We start from the raw sequence: 9,486 nt of genomic DNA on the forward strand, positions 1-9,486 counted from the left end.
CCACCCCTCCCACCACACTATCATTGTACGTCGTCACAAAAAGCAACCGTCCTAAAAATGACGTCAGAAAGTAAACTCAAATTTAGCTCTTTAGCAACATCAAAATGTCTACAAATACAGTCAACTTGATGATTGGGACAAAGAAAAAAAAGGGGGAGGGATAATCGACAAGCGGTAATGTCCTACTCTTGGGGGCAGTAGCGTAGCGGGGGGGGGGGGGGAACATATGTCCCCGGGCGCCGACCTTAGGGGGCGCCAAAATGGGTTGGAAAAATAAATTCAAAGGTTGAGGGGGGGGTGCAAATCGAAAAGTTTGTCCCCGGGCGCCGGGAAGGGTCGCTACGCCTCTGCTTGGGGGGGGGGGGGGCTAATATATATGGTGAAAATCGACCGCAGAGTAGGGGTTAATATCAGGGGTTGGGAAATGATCCGGGATGGGTTAACCGTTAGCAGTCACCACCCCCTGATTTGGTCGGTGGTTCATGTCCGGTGCAAATTTTTTTGGTCCAATTTGATTGATGTCGTTTCTTTAAAACAGACCTGTCAATAGTTAATTAAAATGTTGATTACAAATTCTGTAATTGTGTGACAGAAGCTGTTACTCAAGAAATGGCTTTATCAATGGGTGACATTGGCACGCGTGGGAACAAACTGCTACAGTGACAATTGTTATCAGAAATGATACCTTACTTGCACACATGTTCGGCACGCGTTACTCATTTTAAAAGTACTCGAGTAAGTAAAGTAAGGAAAGTTTCCTTTTCCAACATGTACGGTCCTTTAGAAGTAGAGTTCACTTGATTCTGTGAAGAGATAGTGTGGTCAACACTATACCTAGCCACCTCTGCTCTCTCTAACATGAGTTAGGCTAGGTGGACTTAGGGACGCGTCCTACTGACTTGAACTCGGAATCGAACTCCTGACTTTCATATTTGCAGTCTAGCGCTCTACCGCTAGACCAGCCGCCCTATTATATAACTCAAAAATAGTCACTAATATTCAAAACGAGCTTAATTTCATAAAATACTAAGCATTATCATATAGATATAGTTGTTAGATTTAATAGTATAGGGGTCATCCATAAATGACGTCACGCTTTTTTGGACGAATTTTACCTCCCCTTCCCCTCCGTCACACATCGTCACAAAAAGCCAGACCCCCCCCCCCTCTAAAATGACGCCACACCTCAGTCTACAACCTCCCTCAAAATTGCAGTTGAATTTTTTTTTTTTAATATCGATATTTTTCCTAAATCTTGTCTGAACTGTCAAAATAGAATATTTTAATCAATTTCTATTACAATTTATTAAAACATTTTTTTAAACGCGAAATAACGTCTAATATTCGTTTTCTAACATTGCTTTTTTATAATGCAAAAGTGTGACGTCGCACCATCGTACCCCCTCCCCCTCATCACACACCGTCACAAAATTACAACCCCCTCCCCCCCCCCCCCCCCCCACGAGTGTGACGTCATTTATGGACGACCTCATAGTTTACCAGTTAAAATTTGTATTGTTTTTATATAACTTCGACTTTGTATAATGCAGTAATGCTGCTAAAAATATTCGACTTTGTATAATTCAGTAATGCTGCTAAAAATATTCGACTTTGTATAGTTCAGTAATGCTGCTAAAAATATTCGACTTTGTATAGTTCAGTAATGCTGCTAAAAATATTCGACTTTGTATAATTCAGTAATGCTGCTAAAAATATTCGACTTTGTATAATTCAGTAATGCTGCTAAAAATATTCGACTTTGTATAGTTCAGTACTGCTGATAAAAATATTCGACTTTGTATAATTCAATAATGCTGCTAAAAATGTTCGACTTTGTATAGTTCAGTAATGCTAAGTAATGCTGCTAAAAATGTTCGACATTGTATAATTCAGTAATGCTGCTAAAAATGTTCAACTTTGTATAATTCAGTAATGCTGCTAAAACTGTTCGACTTTGTATAATTCAGTAATGCTGCTAACGACTTTGTATAATTCAGTAATGCTAAAAATGTTCGACTTTGTATTGTTCAGTAATGCTGCTAAAAATATTTGACTTTGTATAATTCAGTACTGTTGCTAAAAATATTCGACTTTGTATAATTCAGTAATGTTGCTAAAAATATTTGACTTTGTATAATTCAGTAATGCTGCTAAAAATGTTTGACATTGTATAATTCAGTAATGCTGCTAAAAATGTTTGACATTGTATAATTCAGTAATGCTGCTAAAAATATTCGACTTTGTATAATTCAGTAATGCTGCTAAAAATGTTGTATAATTCAGTAATGCTCCTAAAAATATTCGACTTTGTATAATTCAGTAATGCTGCTAAAAATGTTGAATAATTTAGTAATGCTGCTAAAAATGTTGTATAATTAAGTAATGCTCGTAAAAATATTCGACTTTGTATAATTCAGTTAAGCTGCTAAAAATGTTCAACTTTGTATAATTCAGTAATGCTGCTAAAAATATTCGACTTTGTATAATTCAGTAATGTTGCTAAAAATATTTGACTTTGTATAATTCAGTAATGCTGCTAAAATGTTTGACATTGTATAATTCAGTAATGCTGCTAAAAATGTTTGACATTGTATAATTCAGTAATGCTCCTAAAAATATTCGACTTTATATAATTCAGTAATTCTGCTAAAAATGTTGTATCATTCAGTATTGCTCCTAAAAATATTCGACTTTGTATAATTCAGTAATGCTGATAAAAATGTTGTATAATTCAGTAATGCTGCTAAAAATGTTGTATAATTCAGTAATGCTCGTAAAAATATTCGACTTTGTATAATTCAGTAATGCTGCTAAAAATGTTCAACTTTGTATAATTCAGTAATGCTGCTAAAAATGTTCAACTTTGTATAATTCAGTAATGCTGCTAAAAATGTTGTATAATTCGGTAATGTTGCTAAAAATATTCGACTTTGTATAATTCAGTAATGCTGCTAAAAATGTTGTATAATTCAGTAATGCTGCTAAAAATGTTGTATAATTCAGTAATGTTGCTAAAAAATATTCGACTGTATAATTCAGTAATGCTGCTAAAAATGTTGTATAATTCAGTAATGTTGCTAAAAATATTCGACTTTGTATAATTCAGTAATGCTGCTAAAAATGTTGTATAATTCAGTAATGTTGCTAAAAATATTTGACTTTGTATAATTCAGTAATGTTGCTAAAAATATTCGACTTTGTACAATTCAGTAATCCTGCTAAAAATGTTGTATAATTCAGTAATGCTGCTAAAAATGTTGTATAATTCAGTAATGCTCCTAAAAATATTCGACTTTGTATAATTCAGTAATGCTGCTAAAAATGTTGTATAATTCAGTAATGCTGCTAAAAATGTTGTATAATTCAGTAATGCTCCTAAAAATATTCGACTTTGTATAATTCAGTAATGCTGCTAAAAATGTTGTATAATTAAGTAATGCTCGTAAAAATATTCGACTTTGTATAATTCAGTTATGCTGCTAAAAATGTTCAACTTTGTATAATTCAGTAATGCTGCTAAAAATATTCGACTTTGTATAATTCAGTAATGTTGCTAAAAATATTTGACTTTGTATAATTCAGTAATGCTGCTAAAATGTTTGACATTGTATAATTCAGTAATGCTGCTAAAAATGTTTGACATTGTATAATTCAGTAATGCTCCTAAAAATATTCGACTTTATATAATTCAGTAATTCTGCTAAAAATGTTGTATAATTCAGTAATGCTCCTAAAAATATTCGACTTTGTATAATTCTGTAATGCTGCTAAAAATGTTGTATAATTCAGTAATGCTGCTAAAAATGTTGTATAATTCAGTAATGATCGTAAAAATATTCGACTTTGTATAATTCAGTAATGCTGCTAAAAATGTTCAACTTTGTATAATTCAGTAATGCTGCTAAAAATGTTCAACTTTGTATAATTCAGTAATGCTGCTAAAAATGTTGTATAATTCGGTAATGTTGCTAAAAATATTCGACTTTGTATAATTCAGTAATGCTGCTAAAAATGTTGTATAATTCAGTAATGCTGCTAAAAATGTTGTATAATTCAGTAATGTTGCTAAAAAATATTCGACTGTATAATTCAGTAATGCTGCTAAAAATGTTGTATAATTCAGTAATGTTGCTAAAAATATTCGACTTTGTATAATTCAGTAATGCTGCTAAAAATGTTGTATAATTCAGTAATGTTGCTAAAAATATTTGACTTTGTATAATTCAGTAATGTTGTTAAAAATATTCGACTTTGTACAATTCAGTAATCCTGCTAAAAATGTTGTATAATTCAGTAATGCTGCTAAAAATGTTGTATAATTCAGTAATGCTCCTAAAAATATTCGACTTTGTATAATTCAGTAATGCTGCTAAAAATGTTGTATAATTCAGTAATGCTGCTAAAAATGTTGTATAATTCAGTAATGCTCCTAAAAATATTCGACTTTGTATAATTCAGTTATGCTGCTAAAAATGTTCAACTTTGTATAATTCAGTAATGCTGCTAAAAATATTCGACTTTGTATAATTCAGTAATGTTGCTAAAAATATTTGACTTTGTATAATTCAGTAATGCTGCTAAAATGTTTGACATTGTATAATTCAGTAATGCTGCTAAAAATGTTTGACATTGTATAATTCAGTAATGCTCCTAAAAATATTCGACTTTGTATAATTCAGTAATTCTGCTAAAAATGTTGTATAATTCAGTAATGCTCCTAAAAATATTCGACTTTGTATAATTCAGTAATGCTGCTAAAAATGTTGTATAATTCAGTAATGCTGCTAAAATGTTGTATAATTCAGTAATGGTCGTAAAAATATTCGACTTTGTATAATTCAGTAATGCTGCTAAAAATGTTCAACTTTGTATAATTCAGTAATGCTGCTAAAAATGTTCAACTTTGTATAATTCAGTAATGCTGCTAAAAATGTTGTATAATTCGGTAATGTTGCTAAAAATATTGACTTTGTATAATTCAGTAATGCTGCTAAAAATGTTGTATAATTCAGTAATGCTGCTAAAAATGTTGTATAATTCAGTAATGTTGCTAAAAAATATTCGACTGTATAATTCAGTAATGCTGCTAAAAATGTTGTATAATTCAGTAATGCTCCTAAAAATATTCGACTTTGTATAATTCAGTAATGTTGCTAAAAATATTTGACTTTGTATAATTCAGTAATGCTGCTAAAATGTTTGACATTGTATAATTCAGTAATGCTGCTAAAAATGTTTGACATTGTATAATTCAGTAATGCTCCTAAAAATATTCGACTTTGTATAATTCAGTAATTCTGCTAAAAATGTTGTATAATTCAGTAATGCTCCTAAAAATATTCGACTTTGTATAATTCAGTAATGCTGCTAAAATGTTGTATAATTCAGTAATGCTGCTAAAAATGTTGTATAATTCAGTAATGCTCGTAAAAATATTCGACTTTGTATAATTCAGTAATGCTGCTAAAAATGTTCAACTTTGTATAATTCAGTAATGCTGCTAAAAATGTTCAACTTTGTATAATTCAGTAATGCTGCTAAAAATGTTGTATAATTCAGTAATGCTGCTAAAAATGTTGTATAATTCAGTAATGCTCGTAAAAATATTCGACTTTGTATAATTCAGTAATGCTGCTAAAAATGTTCAACTTTGTATAATTCAGTAATGCTGCTAAAAATGTTCAACTTTGTATAATTCAGTATTGAGGCTAAAAATGTTCGACTTTGTATAATTCAGTAATGCTCCTAAAAATATTCGACTTTGTATAATTCAGTAATGCTGCTAAAAATGTTCAACTTTGTATAATTCAGTAATGCTGCTAAAAATGTTCAACTTTGTATAATTCAGTATTGAGGCTAAAAATGTTCGACTTTGTATAATTCAGTAATGCTCCTAAAAATATTCGACTTTGTATAATTCAGTAATGCTGCTAAAAATGTTCAACTTTGTATAATTCAGTAATGCTGCTAAAAATGTTCAACTTTGTATAATTCAGTATTGAGGCTAAAAATGTTCGACTTTGTATAATTCAGTAATGCTCCTAAAAATATTCGACTTTGTATAATTCAGTAATGCTGCTAAAAATGTTCAACTTTGTATAATTCAGTAATGCTGCTAAAAATGTTCAACTTTGTATAATTCAGTATTGAGGCTAAAAATGTTCGACTTTGTATAATTCAGTATTGAGGCTAAAAATGTTCAACTTTGTATAATTCAGTAATGCTGCTAAAAATGTTCAACTTTGTATAATTCAGTAATGCTGCTAAAAATGTTCAACTTTGTATAATTCAGTATTGAGGCTAAAAATGTTCGACTTTGTATAATTCAGTATTGAGGCTAAAAATGAGTTTTTAAAAATATTTTTCCCTATCCCTTTTGGGGTCCCCTAGGGTTGGTGACAGGAGCGGCCTCCCACTCGTCCTCAGCTTAGGTACGCCTCTGCTTGGTACTGTTCAGTGGGATTGTAAGGCTGACTCCCTTATTCCCACCATTCCATCTTCTTAATGGTGTCTCTTTCAGGCACCACCCCCCCCTCCCTTCGGGCAGTGTTTCTTCCAGACTTTTTTCTCCGGTGGGGCACTTGAAATCTTCGGGGGGGGGGGGCGGTAAACTTTCTTCGGGGGGGGGGGGGCGCGGACACTGTTAAAAGTATATATTTTCTATATAAATGATATAAATTTCATTTCGTTCGGGGGGGGGGGGGGGGGGGCGGTAAAAAAATTTCGGGGGGGGGGGGGGGGCTTCGCCCCCCCGAAGAGATGCCTGGAAGAAACTCTGCCTTCGGGAAAAAAATAGAAGAAAAATTATACAAAAAATGCCAACCTGGGCAGAAAAACTGGACAAGAGCCTATTGGCAAAGAACTACAACAGCGCAAATGGGGATGGATTGGACACATCTTGTGTAAACCAACTAGCTATATCACCAGACAGGGCCTAGACTGGAATCGTCAAAGAAAGAGGAGAGTAGGTGGGCCAAAACAAACTTGGGAAAGGTTAGCTATAGGAGAAGCAGAAGCAGCCGGAATGACGTGGGCCTAACTTGAAGGAATCGCCCATAACCGAGTACGATGAAGAAGTGTGGTTGCGTTCCTATGCCCCTTGAGGGTTCTACTGGAATGATGTTGATGTGATACTTTACCCAGCGCCCCCTCCCCCGGAAAATGAAAGTGCGCTTCCCCCTACCCGGAAGTTTAAAGTGCCTTTGGAGAAGTGTCTGAAAGAAACCTTGGATGCAGCATCATTCATCAAGCCAGAGGCGTAGCGACCCTTCCCGGCGCCCGGGGACAAACTTTCGATGTGCACCCCCCCCCCCTCCCTCAAACTTTCAATTTGTTGTTCCAACCCATTTTGGCGCCCCCCCCTAAGGTCGGCGCCCGGGGACATATGTCCCCTCCCCCGCTACGCCTCTGCATCAAGCATCAGAGATTGATTCCACTAGACGATATGAATGGGTGCCTTTTACCCCCCCCCCCCCTCCCTCTCTCTCTCTCCGTCTTATAGTAGTAGTGTAGTCAGGACCGTGAAGAATACCACAGAAAATGGGATGGCATTGAAGCTTTATATGAACACAGTAGAGTAGCGAGGGGGGTGGGGTGGGGGGGACATATGTCCCCGGGCGCCGACCTTAGGGGGCGCCAAAATGGGTTGGACAAATAAATTGAAAGGTCGACGGGGGAGCAAATCGAAAGTTTGAGTGGGGGGGGGGGGGTGCAAATCGAAATCTTAAGGGGGGGAGGGGGGGTGGTGCAAATCGAAAGTTTGTCCCCGGGCGCCGGCAAGGGTCGCTACGCCTCTGTATGAACAGCTAGAAAATTTTGACTTAACTGAAGTTGTAACATAATCCTAAAAACAAAACTTCTAGATAGGTCTGACAGAATAAATGAAAGTAGTTCTAAAATATAAAAATCAACAAAACTAAGGTAACACAAAAGTAGATGAGATAAGTAGAGTTTTTCTTCCATGCATCGCTTCGGGGGTCGGAGCCCCCCCCCCCCCCCCCCCCACGAAAGTCTACCCCCCCCCAACGAGATGGAATTTATATAGCAAACATATACTTTTACCAGTGTCCGCCCCCCCCTCCCCCGGAAAATGTTGACCGCTCCCCCCCTCCCGAAAATATCAAGCCCCCCCCCCCCCCCCCCCCGGAGAAAAAAGTTGGAAGAAACACTGGATAAGTAGCAGGGCGTTGGTTGGAAGCAGTGGGTAAGTTTAGTTTACACTCGCTGACAGATATCAAGGCAAGAATACAGAAGACAGGATGAGTTTGGGGTAGGGGAGTATAAAATTATTTTACTCCCTGGACGTATGATTAATGGATAATCATATCTTTTTTTAAGATAAACAAACGTCTCTCTATCCTTGATCGAAATAATTAGCACTACTCTGTTGGTTAAAAATTTTTTCTATTCCATTATTATCTCCCCTACATTAATGATTATTTAAAAAAAAAAGCACCCCAGAGAGCCTAAGTTGAACATTGAGTGTGTACAATTCCCTTTACTTAAATTTTCAGAAGATAAAAATACAATATCTAACATTCATATTGAAAATGTTTATTGAAACTATGGCCAAGAGGAAAAACATTCATCTGCTTAGGGATAATTTAAATACAATTAAGCCTAGCATTAGCAATTATTCCAACGCCCATCCCAAGGCAGTGCTCCCATTAGGATGGATAGTGTCTGTCACTGCGAGAATAAATTAGGAAAAAAACAGTTTTTTAAAAAAAAGACACAATTTTAATTATATTTTTATTTGGTATATAAAATTTAGCTTAGTGTTGAAGAATGTGAAACAATATTAGATTGTTTCAACAGATTTTTTTTTCTGTATTCGCCGTGTACTGAGTCGATTGACTCACCAGTGTAGAAAAATAAGCTTGTCGAGAATGTGAGATTTGCCTCCCTTTCACCCTTGGCGTTCTGTCAGTCGATTGTCGACCTCTTTCCTCGCTCGATGCGCGCGGCATGACTGCTAAAGCCTTGTGTTACGAAAAGTTTCTGGCTACAAAACGGGGTGGAGTTTTATAACGGGAACAGCCAGCTTACTTTTATTACAGACTTGTGGCTTTAACTATAATTTACAATCAACATTCATATGTATTTGTATTTTACAAACATTTTCCGACAATATAGATTTGAAAAATTATGTTTTAGATCATTTTCTGGCCATTAGAATGAAAAACAGCCAACTGAGCTGAATATAAAAAAAAAATTAGCCCTCGCTCGATAACATCTACGAGCTTTGGCCTTCGTTTGACGTCACACGAAAACCTGTGGTATTTTCTTGCTGTTCTCTTCACCTCCCTCACAAAACAAAAAAAATGTACTGGCGAAAAAAATAGTTTATTAAGATCATTTAATGCATATTTTAATGTAGATGCAGACACTTTTATACAATCTTTATATCTTTAGCATATTATTAGTAGCATTATCATCATTATAACTACTTTTCTTCCTTGAAGTTTTTGATTCGCAGGAGGCTTT

Source organism: Physella acuta, unplaced genomic scaffold, assembly GCF_028476545.2.
Source record: "Physella acuta isolate Inbredline_101_S28 unplaced genomic scaffold, ASM2847654v3 ptg000889l, whole genome shotgun sequence".
Classification (NCBI taxonomy): domain Eukaryota; kingdom Metazoa; phylum Mollusca; class Gastropoda; family Physidae; genus Physella; species Physella acuta.